Source organism: Nyctereutes procyonoides, unplaced genomic scaffold, assembly GCF_905146905.1.
Source record: "Nyctereutes procyonoides isolate TBG_1078 unplaced genomic scaffold, NYPRO_anot_genome, whole genome shotgun sequence".
Classification (NCBI taxonomy): domain Eukaryota; kingdom Metazoa; phylum Chordata; class Mammalia; order Carnivora; family Canidae; genus Nyctereutes; species Nyctereutes procyonoides.
Window position 1 is genome coordinate 7,600,321 of NW_026575134.1, and position 23,335 is coordinate 7,623,655.

General features: G+C 49.0%; 1 protein-coding gene and 1 long non-coding RNA gene across 4 annotated transcripts in view; one reads left to right on the forward strand and one right to left on the reverse strand.

Annotated features, from left to right (window-relative positions):
- Window positions 1-1,801: 1,801 nt before the first annotated feature.
- On the reverse strand, window positions 1,802-11,009 carry LOC129494415 (uncharacterized). Of its 2 annotated transcripts, none has more exons than XR_008661337.1 (3): window positions 10,879-11,009; window positions 5,067-5,144; window positions 1,802-3,447 (listed from the first exon to the last, which is right to left on the reverse strand). It is a non-coding gene; the product is annotated as an uncharacterized LOC129494415 (long non-coding RNA). The 2 variants fall into 2 exon arrangements; XR_008661338.1 differs by lacking the exon at window positions 10,879-11,009 and adding an exon at window positions 6,273-6,507.
- A 74-nt stretch (window positions 11,010-11,083) lies between these two features.
- Window positions 11,084-23,335, forward strand: part of GLI3 (GLI family zinc finger 3) — a 269,486-nt gene continuing 257,234 nt past the window's right edge. For both annotated transcript variants that reach the window (XM_055301317.1, XM_055301318.1), the window contains exon 1: window positions 11,084-11,423. The gene's annotated coding sequence lies outside the window, so the exon portion shown is untranslated. The remainder of the gene's footprint in view (window positions 11,424-23,335) is intronic.

Genomic DNA, 23,335 nt, shown 5'->3' on the forward strand with positions numbered 1-23,335 from the left:
CAGAGGCTGTGGTTTTTGTTGCCTCCGATGGCCCTCTGCCCAACCTCTTTCCACCGACTCTGGAGCTGAGAGTGCTTCTTTCAAATCTCCATGACCTGTATGCCACACAAGCCCTGCAGTCCCTACTGGAGCAGGACACTATCCAGCTTCATTCCATGTGGTCTTTCTCTCCTTCATGGAGTTCTCTCTCACTCTCTCTCTCATCATCACCTATTTCATTCATTTAACAAAGGTATATGGAGATCCTACCCTGGAACTACTCTAAGCATCTTTAAGTTAAGTGGGAAAAATAAAGTTTGAATATCTATGTATTATTTCATTTCATTCTTTAAATCATCTTATCGAGTAGGTCTTAGGATTCCATTTTACCTAGGAGGAAACCGCAGCTCAGGGCACTTGAGTAGCTTGCCCAAAAACATATGGCCAAGAAGACGCAGAAGTAGAATTTACCAAGGTTCTTTGAGCCCAGGCTTTGTCACCAACACTGAGCTGAATTTTAAGGGTAATGGAGCTTCCATATTGACTTGATAGCAAGTGGATGGACTACTTCCATTACTTCCATAACTAGGATCTTCCAGAAATAAGATAAGAATGGGAAAGCCCAATGCACCATAAACCAGTAGACCCTTATGTGAGGGCTCCTGGCAAACAAACTGGAGCTGAAGGTTATGATTCTGGGATAGGAATCATTTCCCTTGGGAAACATAGGTATCTGGGCATGGTATAATTGGCAATACAAAAAGGAAAAAAGTCTCTAAAACCCCTAAAACCTTGTCCTTAACAGAAGCTCTATTGTGAAAGGTGCCTTGTCCAAGCTGAATGCCCTCTCTTTGGGTTTAAGAAATATGCAGGAATTTAATTACTGCCTGAGTCCCTTTTATTTGGGCAAGCTTGAATGGATTCTTCACAGCCTGGCTCCTTCTTTGGGAGACTTTAACCTTGATGGCTATCTACCCAGCACCTTTCCAATCGGCACCGTGATTATTTGACATTTTTGAAAAGAGAGGTGTTTCATTCTGCGTTTCTGATGCAGCCTCCTGATAAGAGCAGAATCTGGATAATCTAGGCTAACTAACCACTTTTTGCCTTAATTGACTGGCCCACATAAAGAAAATTTACTCACGTCTCCACTTCATTTTGCATGAGTAGGTGAAATCTGACTGCAGTTGTTCAGGCGCTGTTAATTCAAGTTAACAAGCACACAAGGCCGTGATGCACTGGTATTTTAGACTCAACTTTGATTTTACGTCCTGCCTTCATACAAGTGTGCTCCTTGGCAAGCCTCGCTCTGAAATAGGCTCCACAGATAGACACCACCTGTAACTTTGTAGGCTTAAGAATGGGCCGAATGAATATTTCGCATGTGGCATTTCACATGGCAAGTAAGTGGAGCAAGCTTTCTCCAGACAGTGTCTTGGGAGCTGAAGCCCCATGTAGAATCGATCCTTTCAAATACGACGTGAAGTGTTAAGGAAAGAAAAATAAGTGCCATGTGCGGTTCTTAATTTAAGGAGGAGTAAAATTATCAAGTAAGCATATCCTGACACTTCCATTATAACAACATGCCTTTTAAACAAGGATCTTGAAACCCTTTTTGATATCACTTAAGGCTGTGGGGTGAACACCTCCTCGTAGAGGTCCCCCCGGGGCTACCCCCCTCATAGAAGGTACTCATCTTGATATCTTGATATCCAGGTTCTTTATCTTGCTCACCACACCGTGTGTGTGTGTGTGCTCGTGTTTGCCTCCCCCACTAGGTTCTAGGCTCCGTGAGGGCAAGGGATGTAGTTACTGGCTCACCACCATATGCCCGACGGCTTGTGCAGCTGGTCACACGTTTCGCACTCCATGCATGTTTGTTGAATGAATCAATGACTGGATGAAGAATTGATCTAAGGCTTCCCAGGTGTGGGCAGTCTGGACTAGGAAGGAAACCTCCTTCTTTTCACACAGCCTTGTCCGCACACTGTCATCCTGCAGAGCCACACTGGTTGCTGGGTTTGTAAAAAGAAAAACCCAGAGTACCCAAGGGTCAGGAGCTCTGAATCTTTGCTCTTTCAGAAGGATGAACTGGTAAATGACTTCTAAAACATCATGAGCCAGGAAGAGTAGCAAGTTGTCTGGAATCGGCAGGTTGTTTCTTTGAAGGAATGCTTCTCCGGAGAGCTCTTGGTGAGTAATAGACTCTTGAAATAGTTCTGTGACTTTGTATACTCCAGTAGAGAAACTATTCACAACAAGTCCCACTTTCATAGGTGAAGGAGAACAGACACTTAAACCCTCACATCTCCAATGTCTTCCTTATCGAGCATGAAAAGGCTATAACCGGTAACCTCGGGCTCGGCTGGCATAAAAAGTCGGAGGAAGAGGAAATTTGCTTTTCGTGGCGTCTCCCAGACAGAACAGAGGCCCATCCCTTTCCACACACCGTTTACTTTCCTTCCCCCAAGAACTCTGTGAGATGGATATCATTATTTCCAATTTACAGATGGGCAAACTGAGTGAATCAGGTTGGCAAAGCTACAGAGACGGTAGTGGTGGAGAACTGATTAAAATCTAGGTCTGTTCTCTCTTGTAATGCTTCTGATTAGTATTAAAACCCCAAAGAAGTGAGACGACAGCCATCAGCATCAAAAGCAGAACCATGTGCTATACAAGACGGACAGACAGATGAGGAGAGAGAGATCGAGAATGCTTGCCTTTCGCCTTGTGTGTATAACTCGGGCTTCCCTCCTCAGCCAGCCTGGATCCTAAAAGGGCCGCGGAAGGGCTCTTACAATAACAAAGATATAAAAATAATCACTGGCTCTACTGGATGATGCAGCAGGAGCTCCTGTGTCCTTCATTTCCCTTGCTTCGTTCTCTGAGGTCCCACGTTCTCTGCGGTGATGGTTCACATTCTCCCCTGGCCACCAGATGCCCGGCACTACCAGTCCCACGGGTCCCATGCTGCAGCTTTTGGGGTGGGACTCCTTGGTTGCCCCTCGCCACTCATGTTAGCCTCTCGCTGTGATCTCAGAGCCCCTTCTCTTAACCCCACACCTATCGATGTTGGAGAGGTGCCTCTTCCCACGAGCATCACGATTCCCAAGTACATGACCACTGCTTCTCGACTTTTCGTAAACTATCTGAACTCCTCATCGTGTTCCCAGAAACGTGGCCTCTCTTCTCCCAGTTTCTTATGTAGCACATACAGGAAGTTTTGTTCACTGGAATTCCTTAGAGGAATTCTTCATACCTTGTTTGGAAAAAATATACCGATGAGTTGTTGGGTGCAGTGTGTAGAAGGCCAGGGAGTGGGGCCCAGAAGACAAGACGAGCTTCAACAAGATGCTCTAAACCACTTTTTAAGGAAGGTGGATCCTGTCGATGGGAGGGCTCCTGTTTTGCTGTACATGGGAGTCTCTCGAACACCCAGCAGAGAGGGGCAGGAGTGAATTGCTCTGCCTGAGGAAAGGGGAATCTGTGAGGCTGGGCACTGAACAGAAGAGCAGAGTAAATTAAAATAATGCAGTGGGGCATGGCCAGAGACAGACGGAGACAGAAATTCTGGTGGGAAATATTGGAGCTAGTTGCTGTGATGCGTTTGAGATTACATCCTCTCCTTTACAGCCTGTTTAATGAAAAGACACAGGATAAAACCCACAGTTTGTGTGGGTGGATTGTTTAGGGCAAAACCACGCCACCTCAAAAGTTTCCAGGCGGGAGACAGATCATGTCAATGAGTCCAGCCCCAAGTATGGGAGTGGTGGAGACCACAGCAAAAGGAAGAGGACAGGACCAAATTTACTCCCGCACCTCAAATAACAGGCATCAGCAGACAACATCTGTCCCACAGGCCAGTGCTTGACCTTTCAGGAGGCTCAGAGAAGGCCTGGACCTTGCTGCCAGGTGGACGCGAGATGATCCCAAAGGTGGTGAGCGGACCCGGGCAGAGGGACACTGGAGAGGTCAACCAGCGTGTCCCATGAACGAGCTCCTCGGAAGAGAAGGTGAGCTCTCCAGAAACAGATGCGGCTCACTAGACTGCTTTGTTTGAGACACGGGAAGAAACTTATTTTATTCGGTGGAGAAAATCCACCGAAGCGACCCAAATCATCAGTAAAATCTACCAGACTGGCCCCATGCCCGCTGTGGGTGGATTTCCTGTGGATTGGGAACTTGTCCTGTGGGGCTCTGAACTTTGCAGAAGTCCAGAGGGAGGGGTTGAGGTCTTCCCAACCCGTGGGACTGGCTGAGGTCCAAGCCAATTACAGCTACATCTCCAAGGTGAAGAGGGACACAGCTGACATCTGGGTTACATTTATAATCCCAGTGTTCCAGGAAGATGGAAGAATAAATTACAGGGGTGCTGAGTGAGAGACCCTGGGAAGGGCACCTGTGTGATGCATACGCCCCGGCTGGCAACCAGCCAGTCAGCGTGGGGAAGCTCACGTGGGGTCACGCGGATCCCTCTCAGGGAGTGTTTCTTCCCAGGGGCACTCCCGAGACTTCTGCGTGGCTGAGGATTGGCCGGCCCCCCCGGGGGCTTTCCCTGCACGCACCCTGGCTGGTGGGTGCAGCGCCCGCAGAACCACCACGCCAGGAAACGAGAGAGGGCAGCAGGAAACCGACCTGGGCCAAGTGTTGCCCTCAGGAAGTCAAATCAGCTCGGTCTAGGAATCATTTGTCATGGCCCTGGGAGTGAGTCCAGAAGAGAGCACTTTAGGAAATTAGGAGGTCAGAGGAGGGAGGGTGGGCTGCAGAGAATGTAATGGGGGGGGGGTGACACTGGGGTCTGGAACCTTGGTTCTCGCTGTCTCCTTGTGTGCCTCCCACCGAGTTCCCCTCTCCTTGTAATGACCTTGATGAGACAGCGCTGGGAGCCCAGGCTTTCTGGCCAGGGAGAGAGGGGGCCGCCTTCTCTAGCTGCCCTCGCTTAGGGAGCAGGTCGGATAGGGGAATGAGAACAGACTTAGGAAACCTTATTTTTGTTCTGGAATTTGGTTCTCGAATGTAGGCAAGACAGTATTTGAACTCCCACCATTTTTCAAGGCGTTGAGAATCTCTAGGGAAGAGTGTCTTACCTGATACGTACACACTTCGGAGATGACCGGTTAGAGACACTCGGAGTCCTAGTTTCAGTGTTAAGCCGTGTTCTTCCCCTGTAATTCAGAGAGGTTTGCAAGGCTAGAGGTCGGGTAGGCGAGTGATGTTACGTGCAAGCAGTCGATGTGCATGCCACACCCTGGAGCCTCCTGGGCAATAAGCCCCCGTAAATGAAGACAGCGTGCAGCCGAGAGGCTTGTAGAGTCTCACTGGTGGGTGGGTAGGTGGGTATTCACCTGGCTGTGCGTGAGTGTTTCTATCTGCATCAGGAGAGCCTTCGGGATCTTCAGTTTAGGGACATGAAAGAGGTGTTAGTCCCCGAGAGAAAAAAAAGGTTCTAAGCACTTCTGAGCTATTTTCAAAAAGAAAATTGGTGAGAGAGTCATACATCAGGAACAGCATATTCAGAGCCTTGTGATCAAGTATAATTCCAAAGACTGAAAGAATCTGTCTCGCCCCACAGATGTGGGATGAACGGGAATTCAGGGTACTGAGGATGCCCGAGAACATGGAGCATGGGAGGCACCACCGCCCAGCAGGCAGCCCGATGGCGATGGCGGGCAAGTGACGCGAAGGTGCATTTACGGGAGGAGACCAGCACGAGAGAGGAAAAAAGTGGCAGTCCCCACGGTGGGGTTTATGCAGCCTAAGTGTTCCTCATCATCACCTGGCAGGCAACCATCGCTCTTGCCTGACTGAGAGGAATAGTGTGTCCCCTTGGGCCAGGTGCTTATTATTCTCTGGGAGTGCAAACAGTAAGACTGACTATGTAAAATGCAGCTGCCTCCAGCCACCTCCTTGGTTGCCCAAAGACAGCGTGTAGGAGGCGTGAGTAAGGCCTAGCTGAAAAACACAAATAGAATTCAGCAGACATGGTTGGAGCCCCTGGATCCCACGTTGCCTGAAGCCTACCTACACACATAGGGACTTTTCAGGAAATACCTGCCCTCTCCTCTCCTTTAGATTAACCTCAGCCAGTGTGAGAGGGAATCCTGTCACTACTTAACAGCAAGGAGTTGTCCATGAAATATCCCCTTGGGATTTCTCAACAATTCAACGGGGGCCACTGCAAGGAGATGGAAAAGCTGCAGGGGTAAGAACGGGCGAGAATGGAAGTTGTGCAGCGCCCACATGACAGGGCAAAGGAATGCAGGGGAGCACGGAGAGCTGGTTCTCGGGCTCACCCTTTGTCCTCTCCACTGCGGATCCTTCATCTCTTCCAATGTCGCGGTGGGGTGCGTCGAGTCCCTCCAGAAAAAGATACGGTGCAGTTCTAACTCCCAGAATGGCCAAGTGTGATCTGGTGTGGAAAGGGGGTGGTTGCAGAGGTACTAGGGCAGGATGAGGTCATACATAATCCTGTACGACTGACGTCCTCGGGAAGAGGGGAGACAGACCCAGGGAACATGCCATATGACGAGGGAGGCAGGAGTTGAGTGAAGCCGCTGCAAGCCAAGGAACGCCGGGCATCGACAGACACCACCAGAAGCCAGGAAAAGGCAAGGAGGGATCTTTCTCTAGAGCGTTCAGAGGGAGCAAAGGCCCTGCTGAGACTTTGATTTTGGACCTCTAGCCTCCAGAACCGTAAGACGATAGATCCTCCTTGTTGTAAGCCACCCACGTTGTGGTAGTTTGTTACGGCAGCCCCAGGACACTAATACAGAGATCTTCAAGTCTCCTCTTTCATCCCATTTTTGCAAAGAAGAAGGAGGAAAAAAAAATCTGTCTTATATGCTTAATCATTTTGAGGACTCACTATATTAAAATTTCCTAGGATATTTGCATTTGAAAAGAGAACTGATGAGACATAGCAATAAATGAATGTATAACGGTGGAATTTTAGACATGGAGGAAGGACAACCTCAGAGCCCAGGACATCTGTAAGTGCCTGTTTATCATTACAAGAGAGGTTCCAATGTTTCCAGCATGACTTGGGGATTTTCAAGATGTCTTAGGGGCCACTGCAGAAAAGGGGTGGGTGACAAGAGAAAGGGCTGGGCTCTGAGACCCCATCATCCCAAATACAGTGGGAGTTACCCCCCACTTTTTTTTTTTTTTTTTTATACCTTAGGATTCCATAAAAGATGTCATCTGGAAAAAGTTCTGGTGTTAAAATAGAGAGTCACAGCATTATGGCATTATTTAACTCACAGGAAGGCAAACCACGTTTGTCTTCTGTTTTCTTTGCCCCACCATTTTGCAAAATGCCACCGCGACAGCAGAGTAGTGTCTCCACCAAGAATCTCAGGTGAAGAAGCGGGGACCCGCAGGAGACGCCAGCATCTTCTTTCCCTTTTGCTCTTCACTGTTCTGATGGGCCTAAGAGGAAAGAAGAGCTGCCTTTCCTTTGTTCTTGTCTTTGAAAAGACCGAGAATCGAGATCTTCATGATCCAAAATGTGCTAGAAGACTGTGTTAAGTAAAAGTCAAAATCTCTAGTTTATTCAAGTTGTTGATTTATTGGCTGTCTCTCTTCTTTTTATTTATTTTTTGCCAGTGGGTGAACAGAAGAGGCTATCGGGTTTTATTATTTGCATTCATGTCATTGAGGCATAGGCAGTACTTGAATACCAAAAAAAAAAAAAAAAAAATTGTGACTGATGCTGGAGGAGTATATATGGGAAAGAGTGGCTTGCAGTCCTCTGCAATTGCAAAAGGACCATAATACTTCTTACACATTTGTGTCCCTTTATACTTTCACATGCATTATCTCATTGCAAACCCACACACATCCTGGGAGGTAAGTGGCCCGGTTTTCCTATCATCAACCCACAGATGGACTCGGAGCCCACAGAGGCTCAGAGAATGCTCCCCGGCCTGGGGGCCTGGGCCTGAGGCCAGTTAGTGAGGGGAAGCCGGGACCACCACCCAGGTATCCTGAGAGCCCTGCTCCGTGGGAGGAGTAGGTGGCGGCTTATTGATTTACTTACTTAGTGCTAAGGTAGAGAGAGAGAGAGAGAGAGAGAGAGAGAGAGAAATCTTAAATGGCTAAAAAGGACCTTCAGACCCACTCTACCTCCAGCTCCCACCAGAAAAGCTGAAGTCAGGGTCTGCTTCCCTCGTGTCTTTGAGATAAGCAACAAGTCCCAGGAAACAAATAGTGAATACCACCATCACTTTCCTTAAAAAAAAAGAAAAGAAAAGAAAAAAAAAAAACCTCCAGTGAAGCATCTGAATCTCAAAATGCTCTTCACATCATAATAGCTAATCATTCATCCACCCACGTTCTTCCTTCAGTCAAGAAGCTCAGCGAGTCAATACAAGTGCACCCTCAGCTCCCTGCACGGCTGGCGGCTGGTGGGTGGCTCAGGCTCTCCCTTACCCCAGGAAGAATGGATTCGGGAATGCCACAGGGTTCTGCCTTCCTTTTTTTCATCTGTCTCTGCCACCAGCACCGCCACCACTCCACCGCCCCCCCCACTACCACCCTCCCAGTCCCTTCTCTCCCGCCACAGGTCCAGGCTGGGTGCGTTCAAAGGGGACGGGGCATCACCGCGGCCTGCCCGGTTGGGGAAGGAGAGAAGCTGATTTCCAGCAGCTCGGGCCGCCGCGAGTAAATCCGGGACGCAGACACCGCGAGGCTCAGGGGAAGGCACCGCGTTGTGGCCCCGGCTGCAGGCCACGGGGTCTCTGTGTCCTTTCCCGAGTGGCCCTCGGGGACCGCGGGCTGGGCCGTGGGTGCGCAGAGGCAAAGCCTGGACTTCCCAGAGCATCCCCCGGCGAGCAGGCGCGCTGCAGGGGCGGCCCCGGGAAACGTGGGGGGCAGGGGGAGGCGCCCCGAGGGGTGCGACCTCCCGGGAGGCCTCGCGCCCCGAGAGGGGAGCCAGGGGCGCGGGCGGGGCGCGGGCGGGGCGCGGGGAGCGCGGCGGTGACATCACGCCCGGGCCCCCTTCCCCTCGCCGGGTGGGTGGGGCCTCGGCGCGCCGAGCGGGCGCGGGGTCAAGGCGGGGGAAGGGGAGGAGCGGGCAGGACGGGGTCCGAGCGAGGACCCGGGCGGGGCGGGGGAGGCGGGGGAGGCGGGGAGGCGGGCGGGGAGGCGCGCGCGTGGCCCGGGGCGCCCGGGCTCCCCAGCCCCCCGACCCCGGCCTGCGGCGCGCCGCCCCCTCGCCGCCTCCTCGCCGCCCGCGGCGCGCCTGGGACCGGCTCCCGGGCGCGGGGACCCGGCGGGCGGGGCGGCGCGGGCCCCGGCGCGGCCTGGAAGGAGCGAGGAAGCAAAAGTAAGGCGAGCGGCGCGGCAAGTTTTCCCGACTTCGCCCCCCGCGGCGGCGGGCGTCCTGCTGCTCCGCGCGTCCCCACCGCGCCGGCGAGTGGCCGCGGGAGGAGGGACGGGGCGGGGGAGGAGGAGGGGGAGGGGGAGGAGGAGGAGGGGGAGGAGGAGGGCGCGCGGGGGAGAGTCCGGCAACTTCTGCTAAAACTCGGGGGAGGAGGAGCGCGGGGAGGAGGAGGAGGAGGAGGAGGAGAAGCGGAGGAGCAGAGGGAAGGAGGGAGCGCCAGGGAGGGGAGCGCAGCCGGGGGACAACTTTCCAGCCCGTGAGTAGCGCCCGGCGCGGGGTCGGGGCGGGCGGCGCGGCCGGGATGGGACCCGGATCCCGAGAGGGGATTGGACGCCGGGAGGGGACCGCGGCGGGGGCTGGCTGGCGCGCTCCCCGCCCCCCCCCCCCCCCCGCGGGTGGACCGAATCACAACTGTCACTCAGGGCCTGTGAGTCAGAAGGGATCGGATTACACGATCCCTGAAACCGATGCCGGAGCTGCACGAGCGGGCGGGAGCGGGCAGGGGCAGCGCCACCGGCCCCGGCGCGCTCGCACACTCGCCCTCGCGCAGCCCCGCCGGCCCGGCCCGCCCGCCCCGCGCGCCCCGCGGCCGCCCGCCCGCGCCGCACCATGCCCGCCGAGGGCGCACCCCGCGCCCGGGCCCGCCGCTCGCCGTAGCCCGAGCCGCCCGCGGCCGCGCGGAGCCCGGAGCCGCCCGCCCCGCGCCCGGGGCGCGGGTCTATGGGAAGTTCGGGGACTTGACAGCCGCCGCCGCCGCCGCCGCCGCCGCAGGTACGTCCCGCCCGAAGTTCTTTGTCTCGCGGGCCGGGCACCCGGCAGCCGGCTCCTGCGGCCGCGCCCGCCCCGCGGGAGCAGAGGGGGTCCCCGGGCGCGGGGGGCGGGAGGAGGTGCGCGCGGCTGTCAGAGGGCGCCCGCAGCGGGAGAGGCCCCCGGGCGGCGGCGGAGCGAGCCCTCCCCCCCTCTTCCCCCTCCCCCCCCCCCCTCCTCCTCCTCCTCCTCCTCCTCCTCCTCCTCGGGGCGCCCGGTGCCCAGTGCCCGAGGCGGCCCGCGGCGGCGCGCCCCACGCGGACCCGAGGACCTCCCGTCCCGCAGGGGGACGAAGTTTGCGGCGGCGGCGGCCCCCCGCGGCCCCCGCGCCCCCCGCGCCCCGCGGCGCCCCCCTCGGGCGGGGACCCGGGTCCCCACGCCGCCCGCGCGGCCTCGGATGCCGAGGGGCAAAGTGAAAGTTGGGCCGTCGGGGCAGGCGTTGGGAGGCTTTGATTTCTTTCCCTTTCCAGGGACAGCGCAGAAAAGAACAGAGAAAGAAAAGCAAATAGGAAACAAAAGCACTAAAAGGCGTGAGGAGCCGCAGGGAGGGCGCGCGGGGGCGCGGGGCGCGGTGGCCGGGTCCCGGCGGTTCGCCAGGCCGCGCTTCTGCAGAGCGCAGTGGGCAGGGGCCGCTCCGCGGGGGGCACTTACTCCTGGAGTTGCAGAGGGGGAAATGGGCGGGAGGAAGTCGAGAGGGAATAAATATTTACCCCAAACTTGGAGAGTTTGTGAAGCGACTTTTAAGCAGATCGCCAGATGCCGAAGCGCCAGTGCACAGCCGGGCCTCGTATCCTTCCCTGAACTCTGTGCTGCGGTCGTGGGTCCTGCAGCTCCTGCAGGAGGTGCCCCCCCCGCCCCCCAGGAGGGGGCCCGGGGAGGGGCCCGGGGATGGGGGTGGGGGTGGGGGTGGGGGTGCGGGGCTGGCCCCGGGCGGCCCCCGCTGACCCCGCGTACCCAGAGGATGCATGCAGGAGGCAGCGTCCTCACTACTCCTGCTGCCCCGACTTCTCCTACCCCGCGTAGATGCTGCTGGCCTTGGGGGTACAGTGCTTGTGGCCCTCTGCCAGTTTATATGTACATATATTTATGTAAAACATTTTCTCCCAGCTCTCTGCCAGCTGTTCCACATTTTCCAGCTGCCATTTCGGTTTGAAATGATGGACTGTCCGCATCTCCAAGTAAAAGAGCCCTTTAGTCAGAGGTCTGCAGGGCCGGCCGCTGTGCGAAGACCTGGGCAGTGCCACTAGCTGCACTGGTATTATTAGTTCTCCAAAAAACCACCTTCTGCCCTCCTTTTCCTCTCCTTGTCCCCAGCTGGTCACTCTCTAGAGCACTCCTCTGCAAATTCACAATAACGAGGCTCCCCCCCTCCACACACACACACACACACACACACCAAAATGTGATTTTGTACAAAATTTGGATGAGGCCGTTTTTGAGATCCCTGAGATGTGTGCCTGGTGGAAATAAATTAACTTTTAAAAAGAGTTCCAGCTTGAGTGCGTTGGGCATGGCTGGTGGGGGGCCTCCGCCGCGGCCAACTGAAATGATCTCATTTCAGGCAGGAACTATTCATCGTTTCCATGTTACACTTTTTACGTTGTTTGATGTCTTAGCACATTATAGGCTGAAATCTTCAAGAATTGGCCTAAAGTATTAATTTTGAGTATTTATGTAATTGTTCTGTAATTTGAGTAGGTGCCTTATTGATGGATTCCTGTAATTATTTCATTTAGGTTTTAAATTAAAAATTAATAATAGCCTGACAGTTTCTTAATTACACGTGTCAAGATTATTTTGAAGGCAGAAAATGCTGTGTTTGAAAGTAGTGAAACAACCTCAAAATCTCTTCATTTTTCCTAAAGCAGAACACCGGTTCAGTCGAGGGGCTGTGTGAAAGCCATGGTGATTGGTCTTAACAATGTAAACTGTGTGAAGTATCTAAAGAATTTGTTTATGTTAGGAAATATTGGTCTTAATAACGTGGTACACAAACACTTTGGCCAGTTAGACTATAGTCAGACCTAAAACAAACATGAAATAACATTTAAATTAGTTGTAATAGCATACTCACCGGGAGAAGAGGGTTTATTTTATACTAAAAGCTATTTAATTAGAAACTCCCTGCCTAAGGGGAGATCCTTTCAGGGTACATAATTCTTAAAGTCAGCCTCGGGAAGCTTTGGTTTAAGATGCCTGAATGAGTCCAATGTGAGAGGTGTCTAGTGAAATTTCACACATGCAGAAGCACTTTACAAGGTACAGACTGCGTTATTATTCATAGGCTAGTTGGTCCAGCTTAGATACCCACCATTTCCCAGTACCTTTGCCGTGCGTGTATTCCTTGATCGAGCCCTGATCCAAACACTCTTGCACTGTATGCCTAATTTGCAAAGGACTACAGACAGAAATGAGAAAATCCAGTACTGATGAAAAATGGCTCTGTTGAATTATTTCATTACTTACTTAATGAAGGAGTCATTAATTTATCAATTTGATGCCCGAGCCTAAAAGTTGGACTTTCCTTTGTTTCTTGGCCCCTTTTCTTAATTACCTGCATGCTGCAAGGGTTTCAGACTTCCTCTGTGCTTAGGTCCTTCCCTGGATGTAAGGTATCCTGTTTGCTGAGGTTCCCCCTTCTCGCTCCCCCCGCCACCCCCCCCCCCGCCCTTTTTTTGAGGCTAGGGTTTGGGAGTTTAGGAAAGGAAACAATTTAATGATCATTGTTCCATGCACTCAACTTATACGGAGACGGTGATATGCTGAGAAAAACCAGTCTTGAAGGAAAAGTGAATCACTGAGTCATGAAATCCTCAAGAAAACCTTAGCAATGGAATGTTAATGCTTTTAGACTATAGTAGATTATCTTAAAAGTCAGACTTTTCTTCTTTATGCAATTGTTGTAAATCCCCAGCTAAAGAGTTCTTTGAAGGAGGTTTTAGTTTTGCTGGCATTCATATTCCATAGTCGGTCTGACTTGTTTTGGAAGATTCAAGAAATTTTCTGCCAACTTATATCATGAGGAGCAATCACAATGCTGAAATGACTAGAGAGGAAATGTGTGTTTGTGTGTGCGTGTGTGTATAGATTTAATTTGTTAAGCAAAATATTCCACTCTGATAATGACTTCAGGTTGTCTTTTCGTTAAAGGCTAGTAGGGGAGGCTGCCCTTCACTTCATGTCATTTTTTTCCAGATGAAAATTGATTTGTTGGAGTTTCAAAGCAAATAAAGGGAGACAGAATAAACAACAACAGGGCAGGGGTACTGCTGCAAACTTTTTCAAGTACTTTCAGGGTATTTTTCATCTTTACTTTTATGTGATGGGCCTGTGAAATAGAGCTGTAGACTGGCAAAGACTTTAAATGAAATTTCACACTTTGATGATTTTTTTTAAACTTTGATATATTGACAGCAAAAGGAGCTGCAAAGCTTTTATATAACTTGAGCAGTAACGCCAAGCAGCAGTCAAACGTCTCTATGCATTTGTGTTTAACTGCAGAAGAAAAACATGTCCATGGGCAGTAGAGGTTCTTATCAACCCCCTAATCCCAGATCCCAGCAAACCTTGAGGGCATGCCTCAGATCTTGCTGAAATCACTGTAGACTCCCACAGTTTGCAGATTAAATATGCTATGTGTTCCTGGCTCCAACAACAGTTTTATGAGCTCACTAAGCTTCCTGTTTTAAGATCCTTTTCTTAAGTTTTTAGGAGCTGCTAAAGGCAATGCTGTCTGGAGTAAGTGGTGCTGTTAATTTAGAGACACTTTAGATATTTCATTTAGCTCTTTAAAAATTGCCCAAATTATCATTTGTAAATTGAAGGACTCCTTAGGCAGGGAAGAGGGAAGGGAGAGAGCCCTTTGAAAGAGATGGGATGTTAAACGTGAGCCTAAGTGCAAACTTCACGTGGTGTCTCAATTGTTCTAAGGCACTTTTTCCTTTGCCTCGCCCCTTAAAATTAGACTTTTTCCACTTGTAATTCGAAATGTACTATATTTTAGCGCCACACTTCTTGGTTACTCAGGTCCACTGTGAGGGTGTTTTTTTTTTTTTTTTTTTTTTTAAATGTGAAAGTGTTTTTTGTTCTGTGTGTGTATATTTCAACCGGACAGAATGTCCCAGAAAATCTATGGCTCTCTAAAGAAACTGAATGAACAAGCCATTACATAGTTAATAAGGTGGCCCTGGAACATTCCAGCCCCCTCCTGAAAGGCAATATTGTGTTGAGGCGCCACATCTGCATGTGTAGTATCTATAGTTGTGTCCTCATAGATGGTGCTTTTGCATTTTGCATAAGAGTCATAATTACAAAAGAAAATACTTACATCATCGTCCAACAACATGTCATATAATTCCCAAGAGAACTCAGCCAATTTTGTGCTTAAAGGTTATTCAATGAATGAAATTGTGAAAGCCCATTTGTCAAAGTACTGCATGGTTCCTGTTAGTTTTCAAGCCTCAAATTCATTGTCTGCCCTGGCCCCACCATTAGTCATCACTGTATTAGTGCTGCCTTCAGGCCATGCTGCCCGGCACTTCTTCACACCATTAGAGCTTTGAAAGTGTACTCTGTCGACTTGTAGAATTACTGCTCTGATTTCCGCTTGGCTGGGTTTGAGGTAAGTCCCCTCCCTACCTTCTAGCTGACTGTAATCCTTGCTTTCTTTTAAAGCTTCTTTCCAGAGATTTAGGGGAGAACTTTCTTAAGGGCCCTGTTGGCATCATACTGTGGTTTTGTTGTGGCATGTACTGTACATATAAATTGTACCTGCAGTAAATTGGATTGATTGCTGGCCTGAAACAGCTTTGGGGCTTTTCTTTTCTTTTTCTTTTCTTTTCTTTCTTTTTTTTTTTTTTTTTTGATGGGAGGGGGCAACAGTATGTGTGTATGAGAGAGAGAGAGAGAGAGAGAGAGAGAGACTGAGAAAGGAGTATGTTTTAAATGTAAGCATTTGATTGTATTTATTTGAGTAATTTTTATGCCATAAAATTAAATAGTGGGAGACAAATGTAATTTTATTTAAATCTCCGGTGGGATACCTTCAGACTACAGTGTGGGCTCTTCCTTGCTTATTTTCATTTGCACATTTTTAGCTTTGGCTACTTTGACTTTTTTTGAAGATTGCATAAAATACCTAGCCATATTCCAGAGTGCTTTACATTATAAACTATTGGTTTTTTACAGCAAGGGACTGCATACTCCCAATTTGGATGCAAGCTAACTCTCAAATTGCAGTAATGAAGGCATGAGACGGTTAAACCATATTATTGATTTCATTCTGTGATATTTTTAAAAAGAATAATTCAGTCTCAAGAGAGTCACTTGTGTGTAGAGAAACTTCAGCCAGCCTCCTAAGAATGAAGCCTTAATGAACCCAGAGGAACAGAAACGTGAATGGAGTGGCCAGAAGTGTGGACCAGGTCATGCACCTCAGAACAGCATCTGCTGTTTGAACTGTGGATGTTCAAATGCAATTCCATACCCAAGCATTACGGGCGGGGGGCGGGGGGGGGGTGCGGTTTGGTACAGTCTGCATTGGCAGTTTTGTACATGATTGGGGGTGCGGGGGTGCACACGCGAATGATAAGCTGAAGAATTCAGTCTGTGAATAAGCAAAGTTTATAGGCTCAGTGGACCAGGAAATGATTTGTACTGAGTAAGACTTAATTGACAATCCTTAATGTTTTTTGAAAATTTGCTTTTAAGATTGCAATTAAGAGTCAGGAATCAAAAGCTCAAAAAATTGGGATGCTAAAAGCCTGATGAACACATCACACACAAACAAAAAATACATTAAGTCCCTTTGGGATAGCTCTAGGTGATTTTGACACCTAACAGGTATTACTGGTCTAGTATTTGTGGTTGGCTTAAAAGCAAATTACTATTCAGAGGACATGCACTCTTAAGCTTAATTGTAGAAACATCCATGATCTTAGGAACCAAAAGTTGTGTTAAGTAATAATTTTTAAATTTAGGAATAATTTTAAATTTAGGATTCTTTTTTCTTCCAAAAATGTGCGAAAATTTTTAATTCCCGTAAATCTCAGGGAAGTGAGACAGGGAACACCTTGGATCAGATGTGATGTTTTTGTGATCTATGTGGGTTTAAGGGAAACACAGTTTTCATGAGCCTAGCTGATCTATAGGCTGATCTCTGACTTATAGATCCCATTTTGTGTCTGAGGATTGTCTGTCTCCAGCAAACCCACACAGAAAGTGGGGGTGCCAGCTTGCTCTGCATTCTTACTCATTGTTAATGGCACCTGCTTCCTGCAAAGCCTAACCAAAGTATAGTGGATGACTTTTCACAGTTTTGCAAAACTCAGAGACGGTAACAAATATTCAATACTACTTTATACTCCCCTGGAATGTTTCTTGTAAAGTCCTCCTGGCAGCAGGGAAAGTCAGAGTAGCTGGTGATCTTTTGTTTTAAATGCGGAAGACAGAAAAGTAAAACTGGCACACAAAATGACATTTGCGATTTTAACCATAATAGCAGTGATTACTTCATGTCAAAAAAGCTTTTCAGTGGTTGAAGTTAAATAAGTGGGTTTCTTAAAAGTTGAGATGTCATTAATTTACTAAAGCCAAATTCACTTAATCCATAGCCAGGCAGTTATTTCCCCTTAGAGTAATTCCATTCCTTTTTAGAGTAATTCCATTTTGGGATGTCTGTCATGAATACTGCTCATCTGAGGTTAGGAGTCCCTGAAGTGTAGGGAAGGAAGGCTGAAAACAATAGCCAGCAGGTTTGGGGGAACCCTCTAGGCTACCAGAGACCACGTGTAGCAACTTGAACACATAGGGGCTTGCTCATTTGCAGTCCATGTTTTAGGTTTTCCTAATTAAGGAAAAAGTCAAATCATGCAGAAAGGTAAAATAATCGTACATTAAAAAATACCGTAATTAAAGATTCATGAAGATTTCATTAAGAACTTATGAAGTAGAGCTTCTTTTCTTGCAGGAAAAGAAAGCAGTGCAGACAGGGAAGAGTGAGGAGAGAAAAAGAAATGGTTGGAGGGTCACGGGTTCTGCATATGTAATGGATTTGAAGTTCAGAAAGCAAGTTGGAGCCCAAGGAAACAGCCACGCCACAAACCTGCAAGAGGGTTTCTATAACGTGCGTCTATGAAACCCACTGAGACGTTCTAAATTCCCTAGATTTTGCTCGTTGACTCCCAGACCTTTTTTGACTTCCAGAATTGACCTAAGGTTACAATCCACATTCGTGGGTGCTTCTTGATTTCTTTTTTCACTTCCCAAACGATTCGTTTTCATTGGAAACTGAGTCTTAACGCTAACAGGAAGGTATAGCTATTTAATAGGAATCTTGCCTAAACGTTTGCTCCAAGGGTAGCGTCTTGAAGCAGCAGCAAATCTACTTCTACTGGTAATAGAGTGTGAGAGAAATGTCACTCCTCAGTGATACAGGGGAGACCCCCTCAGAAATCCTCACACAGGCCGGTTCCTTTCTGGCTTTTTAAAACCTGAGCACATTAGGGAGATCATTCAGCTTATAAATATACAGGCAGGTGTAAGTAAATGTAATTTCTCTGGAGGAAAGCCTTATTCCACTTGAGCAATAGTTCCCTGAGCTGCACAGAATAATTTCTCACTTAAGGCCTAATCACATCACGGTGCTGGTGCTGTTAAAAGCGCCGCTCTGCCCACTGGCATGCCCTCTCTCTGCTCCCTCATTGGCAGGAGCTGTTTCAGCCTATCAGAAACGCATCAGGTTCCCAAATCAAGCTTTTAACTTAGTTTTTTTTTTTTTTTTTTTTTTTTGCATCTTTACATGCATTAAGGAAAAAAAAAAATGAAAGAGAATTACTGCCCAGGTTCAGGCAACTTAAAAATAAACCAACTGGATTAGGGAAATAAAATTAATCTGCCGTTCACAAAGGATGCATTATCAGTTTTATAACTACTGTTTCATTTCACCTTAGATTAGAAGGTCGCTGTATACAGTTCAAACATCTGACCTGCTGGCTTTAGCACTGGTGCTTTCTCGAAATGATTCGAACGGTTTTAAGTGTCGAAGAAACCCTGCTTGTCTGTGGATCCCAGGTTTCACTGCAGAGAGACCTGCCAGGGGAAAGGCTGAGTTTTTGCACGTGTTCCCAGAACTGTCGATTTTTTTTTTTGTCTTCTTTCATGCTATTTACTACGCAAAGCCTCACGGTTGAACTTTGGAACTCCACGGGGCACCTCCCTCCCTGAGAGACTAGGAGATGTGTCTGCCCCTTAGCCATTCGCGACACCTGAATCCACTTAGGGCGGCTGGTGGAGGAGCGACGTTTGGGGGGCCAGGTTCACGGACGGGGAGTTAGAAGCGTGCTTGATGGAGCCCACCCCCATCGGCTCCGCGAAGGCCTCCGGGGCTCCCCAAGGTTTTATTGCCGCGAGGCACACCGGGGTGGAGGGGTGCGCTGCGGAGTACCTGGAAGGTTGCACCGCCCCGGGGTCAGCTGGGGGAGCAGCCGTGCAGGGCCGCAGGGCTGCGGCACCGCCCGGGGCCCGCTGGGGGGGCGGCTGCGTGCGCGGACCACGGTGACCTCGGGGGGCCCCGGCTGCACCGGGCGCCCCGACGCCCCGACTCTCCGCGGGGAGCAGGGCTGGCCGGTGCCTCGGGTGCGCGGAGGGCGCGCGGCGGGTGGTTCGCGGGGAGGGGGGCGCGGGAGGTCGCCCCGGGGACCGCGAGGCCCGCAGCCTGCGGAACTCTGACAACAATGGGGACTCGGCTTTGCAGAGATGAAAGTTCCTTGCGGTTTGGTCTGTTTATTTTATCTGTTTATTTATTTATTTCATTGCATTTCTGAAGCTAGGGCCCCTTGAGGCTTTCTGGGTGACAGTGCGCACCCAAACCTAGGTCCCCCCTGCAAGGACTGTCAGATTGGATCTTTTGGATTCTTTTTTTTTTTTTTAAGATTTTATTTATTTATTCATTAGAGAGAGAGAGAGAGAGAGACAGAGACACAGGCAGAGGGAGAAGCAGGCTCCACGCAGGGAGCCCGACGTGGGACTCGATCCTGGGACCCCGGGGTCACGCCCTGGGCCTGAAGGCAGGCGCTACACCGCTGGGCCACCCAGGGATCCCCGGATCTGTTGGATTCTTTAGCCTTCGCTTGGGCTTGGTCGAGGGGCTCCTGCAAGCTTCAGATGCTTTCTTCTGTAGGAGGTTGATGCAAGCTCAGATTTAGAATGCAGCAAGGAGAGGACCCACCTGCAGGCAGGTTGCTAGTGGGCGAAGGGTTAGGTTTAACATAAGATCTGGAATTAATTGTGCCCCCGGTTTAGGCCTCCGGAAAATTGCAAAAAAGGTTCTGGGACAGTTGGGGGGATGGGGGGAAAAGCGATGAGTGCTTTCAGGAAGCAATTTTTATCCTTCCGTTTACCTATGCAGCTTCAAGCTTTAGCAGGTCTGCAAGAGGAGACTTGGCCTTGGTTGCATCCCCTCCCCCCCCCATATACTCGAGCTGCTGGAACTCCCAATATCAGCTACAAATATATATATATATTTTTTCCGTAAGTGTCCAAAGGCAAGGGCCTTGCCAACAAATCTTGCATGTGGTGTTGCAAGTGGTGGAAGGGGCTGAGGAACAGTGTGGAGTTCTAAGAAGAGGAACTGAGGTCCGGGGGTGGGGGTGGGGGGGGGAAGTCACCTTTCATTCATATCTAAAAACCAGTGGCATGTTTTCCTCAGAGAAAAATCTTTGAAGTGAAGCAGGACTGAAAAGTTTTCCGTGCAACTTATGTTCTAAATACATTAGGCTTGATCACTTGAGAAATTCCAGGTTTTAAAAATAGTACGGTGGGCCCCTGTTGTGGTTGTGTGTGTGTTTTAAGATTCCATGAGGAATCTTGCCTGGTCACTTCTGTACCTGTCGCCTTCATGTATCAAATCGGGACTGAGTTTCTGAACTCAGCTCCATGTCCCGTGAAGATAACAGCCTGCACAGGCCCTTGCCTGCTAACTCTTCATGCCTAGTTTTGATGAGGTGTGAGAGCCTAGAATGTTAAAACTCTCTCCTTTCTAACTGACAGGGACAAAGTTGTGTTTTTATCAGTAAAATAAGCTGATATAATTTATAGGGATATACAGGAAGCAGATGTCTTAGCTTGGCAAGTTGCCATTTTTCCAGCCCTGTTCCAAGCATAAACCACACTTTTAAATAATTAGTTACTAACTAATGAGATCCAAAAATAAGTTGTCAAAATACAAGAAGGGGATAGATTCTTGAGTGACCAAGGGCCCGGTTTTTTAAAAAACCATTTCGAACAGGGGGAGGGGGTAGGAATTAGTATTCTCTAAAACCATTAATTAGTGCAATTTTAGTCCGTGCCTGGGGCTTTACCTCTCCTCACGTGAGCCTCTCTCTCTGGTGATGAGTATTTGGAGGGTTTATTGCTTTGTTAAAACGCAGCCCTTTGCTTGGGGGAAAAACCAACAACTCCACAAAACCCAAGTTTGTCAGGGAACTTTGGTGACTTGTCACCTCACTACTGTTAATTAGCTCCCTGAAACTTCTTAGCCAGGAAGGGATCCCATCTCTTCATGATTTTTTTTTTTTCCTTTTTTTCTGGTCCATTGGCTTGTTTCCATGAGCAGCTTTAACTTCGCAAACTCCATCCAAATTTGACCAATAAAACCGTATGTGGGTTTTGAGGGAAACAATGATAGTAAATGCCTGTTTATCCAAAATGGTTGCGAATGGAGTGTTTTGGTTAAATATTCCTGTTAGAGCTGTTAGTTTTTGTATAAAGTGTCAGTTTTCAAAGAGATACGGGATGGAAAAGAAAAGATGTGTAGCTAAATCGGTGGTGACTAAGACTGAAGACACCGCAGAACTGTCCTGGTCACTGGGTCGTCTCAGGATCGTTTATTTACTCAGTGAACATTCTTATGGGTCTGAGGAGCTGGGAAGATGTAGCTGGTGCTTGTCTTCATGGAGCTTAGGATCTGGGGGGTGAGGGTGGGGGTGGGGGGAGATGGCCATGAGGCCTTTCAGTAAAGATTCGAAAGAGGATTTATTATTGTGATGGGTGCTGGGAAAGGCTCATGGCAGGCTGTTGAAATTCAGTACTCTGGGGTGCCATTCATTCATTACTTCATCAGGTCAGCAAACACTTAAATGGGTTTATCTGTTGCACTGGGTACATACGGGTCAGCAGAAATGTGTGGAACAGTTTTCTGCAAGCCCTGGTGAGCCTGATGATCACCAATGCTGGCCAAAATAAAGGATCCGTGTGCTACCTCGGAGACATCAGGGACTGGAGCTGGGAATCGGAATGTCTTGCAGGCACTGTCGCCAGGCTGATCCAGGTGGCTCTCTCTACCGCCTTGGGAGTCAGTGCCCTGGATTGGGTTGAACTATTCTTGTGGCCTACTTGAAAAGATGGGTATCTACATCAGTTCTGGGGAGGGGAGCATTCCAAAAAATTAGAATCGTTCTGAGATTGTTAGAGCAAACAGAGACTGTCGAAAACTCTCTCCCTCAGGCATTCTCTGTCCGGGTTCATGGAAGATCTTGGAGGGCTCGTGATCCCTTGCAAATCAAATGTACACTCTTCGGTGTGTGTTTCAGGGTATTTTTCTGGGAGGGGGATCCGTAACTTTCAACGTAATCTTAAAGAGGACTGTACCCGGGGCACCTGGGTGGCTCAGTGGCTGAGCATGTGCCTTTGGCTCAGGGTGTGATCCTGGGGTCGGGGATCGAGTCCCACACCAGGCTCCCTGCATGGAGCCTGCTTCTCCCTCTGCCTCTCTCTCTCTCTGTGTGTTTGTGTCTCTCATGAATAAATAAAAAAAATCTTAAAAAAAAAAAAAAGAGGACTGTACCCACCTTCCCCCAAGGTTCAGTCCCAAGTCCCAGGTTGTGATGTGTCCTTGGGAGATGAGGAAATGAACGTGGGGTGACTCCGGGGGGCGCCATTCCAGTAGTAGCCTCTACAGAGGCTCTGGCCTCTGGACTTGCACCTGGTGACAGCCCAGAGAAAGGAGGTTCTGCAGCTCCTTGGCCGATGTACTTTGTTAGGCCTCTTTGATGGATGTTTCTGAATTTGGAGTGGATCTCACAATTGATATGTAAATTTAACTCAGTGCTGCTCCCCCCCCCCCCCCCCCCGCCCTTTTTATTCTAGAAAAGCTGTTCTTAAATAACTTGTGTGTTTTACAATGAATGGCAGTGGGTAATCAAGGGAAAAGAATGGAAGTTTAGCAGAAGAGGTGGTGCTCTAGTGCCCTGCAGCCTCTGGATCTTAAGCTTTTCTAGTTACTTCAATTCCAGATCAAGGGGAGAATTTCTCGTACAATAAAGAAAGAACTTGCAATTGCCTTGCAAATTTGAGTTCAGGATGACTAAAAAGATTTCAAGGTATCTTAGCCCTTTTAGAGGGTTAAGCAGTTGCTTATTTTATTTCACTAATCGTGGTTTTGATTGAATGTGGTGGTGCCTGCTACATGTGGAACACGGGCAGATGACTTGTTAGAAGAAATGCCCACCACGAGTGTTGCAATCTAGGCAGCTTGTGGAAGACATGCTGGAGAGGACACTTGTCATCTTTTCTTATATTATTTATAGATGCAGCTCATGACTGAAAAAGAAAAACCACAAAAACAAACAAGAACCAAAGAGAGGAAAATTGATGATGAGTTAGGACAATTATCACATGAATGAAGCCAGTGAAAGAGGACCAACTGCGCCTTTAGCCGGGTTTTAGTATTCCTTAAGGGGTCCTAATAATTTTTTGACTTCTCCTGTGGGATCCAGAGCGTGTTGTTCTGTTGCCTTTGTTGGTTTTAAAAATGGAGCACAAATGAATGGAAACGTCCTCATGTTTTAAGAAAGCTTAAAGAGTACAGTTTACCTCAGTGAATTAGGATTGGGGGGGCAGTATTGCAATTCAGATACCTTGGCCCAAATTACCCTCTGCTTCTCAACTTTTGAGTAGGGCTTGGTTTTGAGAAGTGGTCATGCTCTCTAAAACCTCTGATTAATACTTAAAAACCTTCCCCTTCTTTGGAAAGTTGTCACAATGTCTCTTCCTATAAATGTGGCCACCTGAAGACACATTTGTAGATGTGGCTTAAAAAAAAAAAAGTAATGTGACATTTGAGTTTCACACCATAAACACAGCTGAAAATTGAGATCTTTAGATCCCACT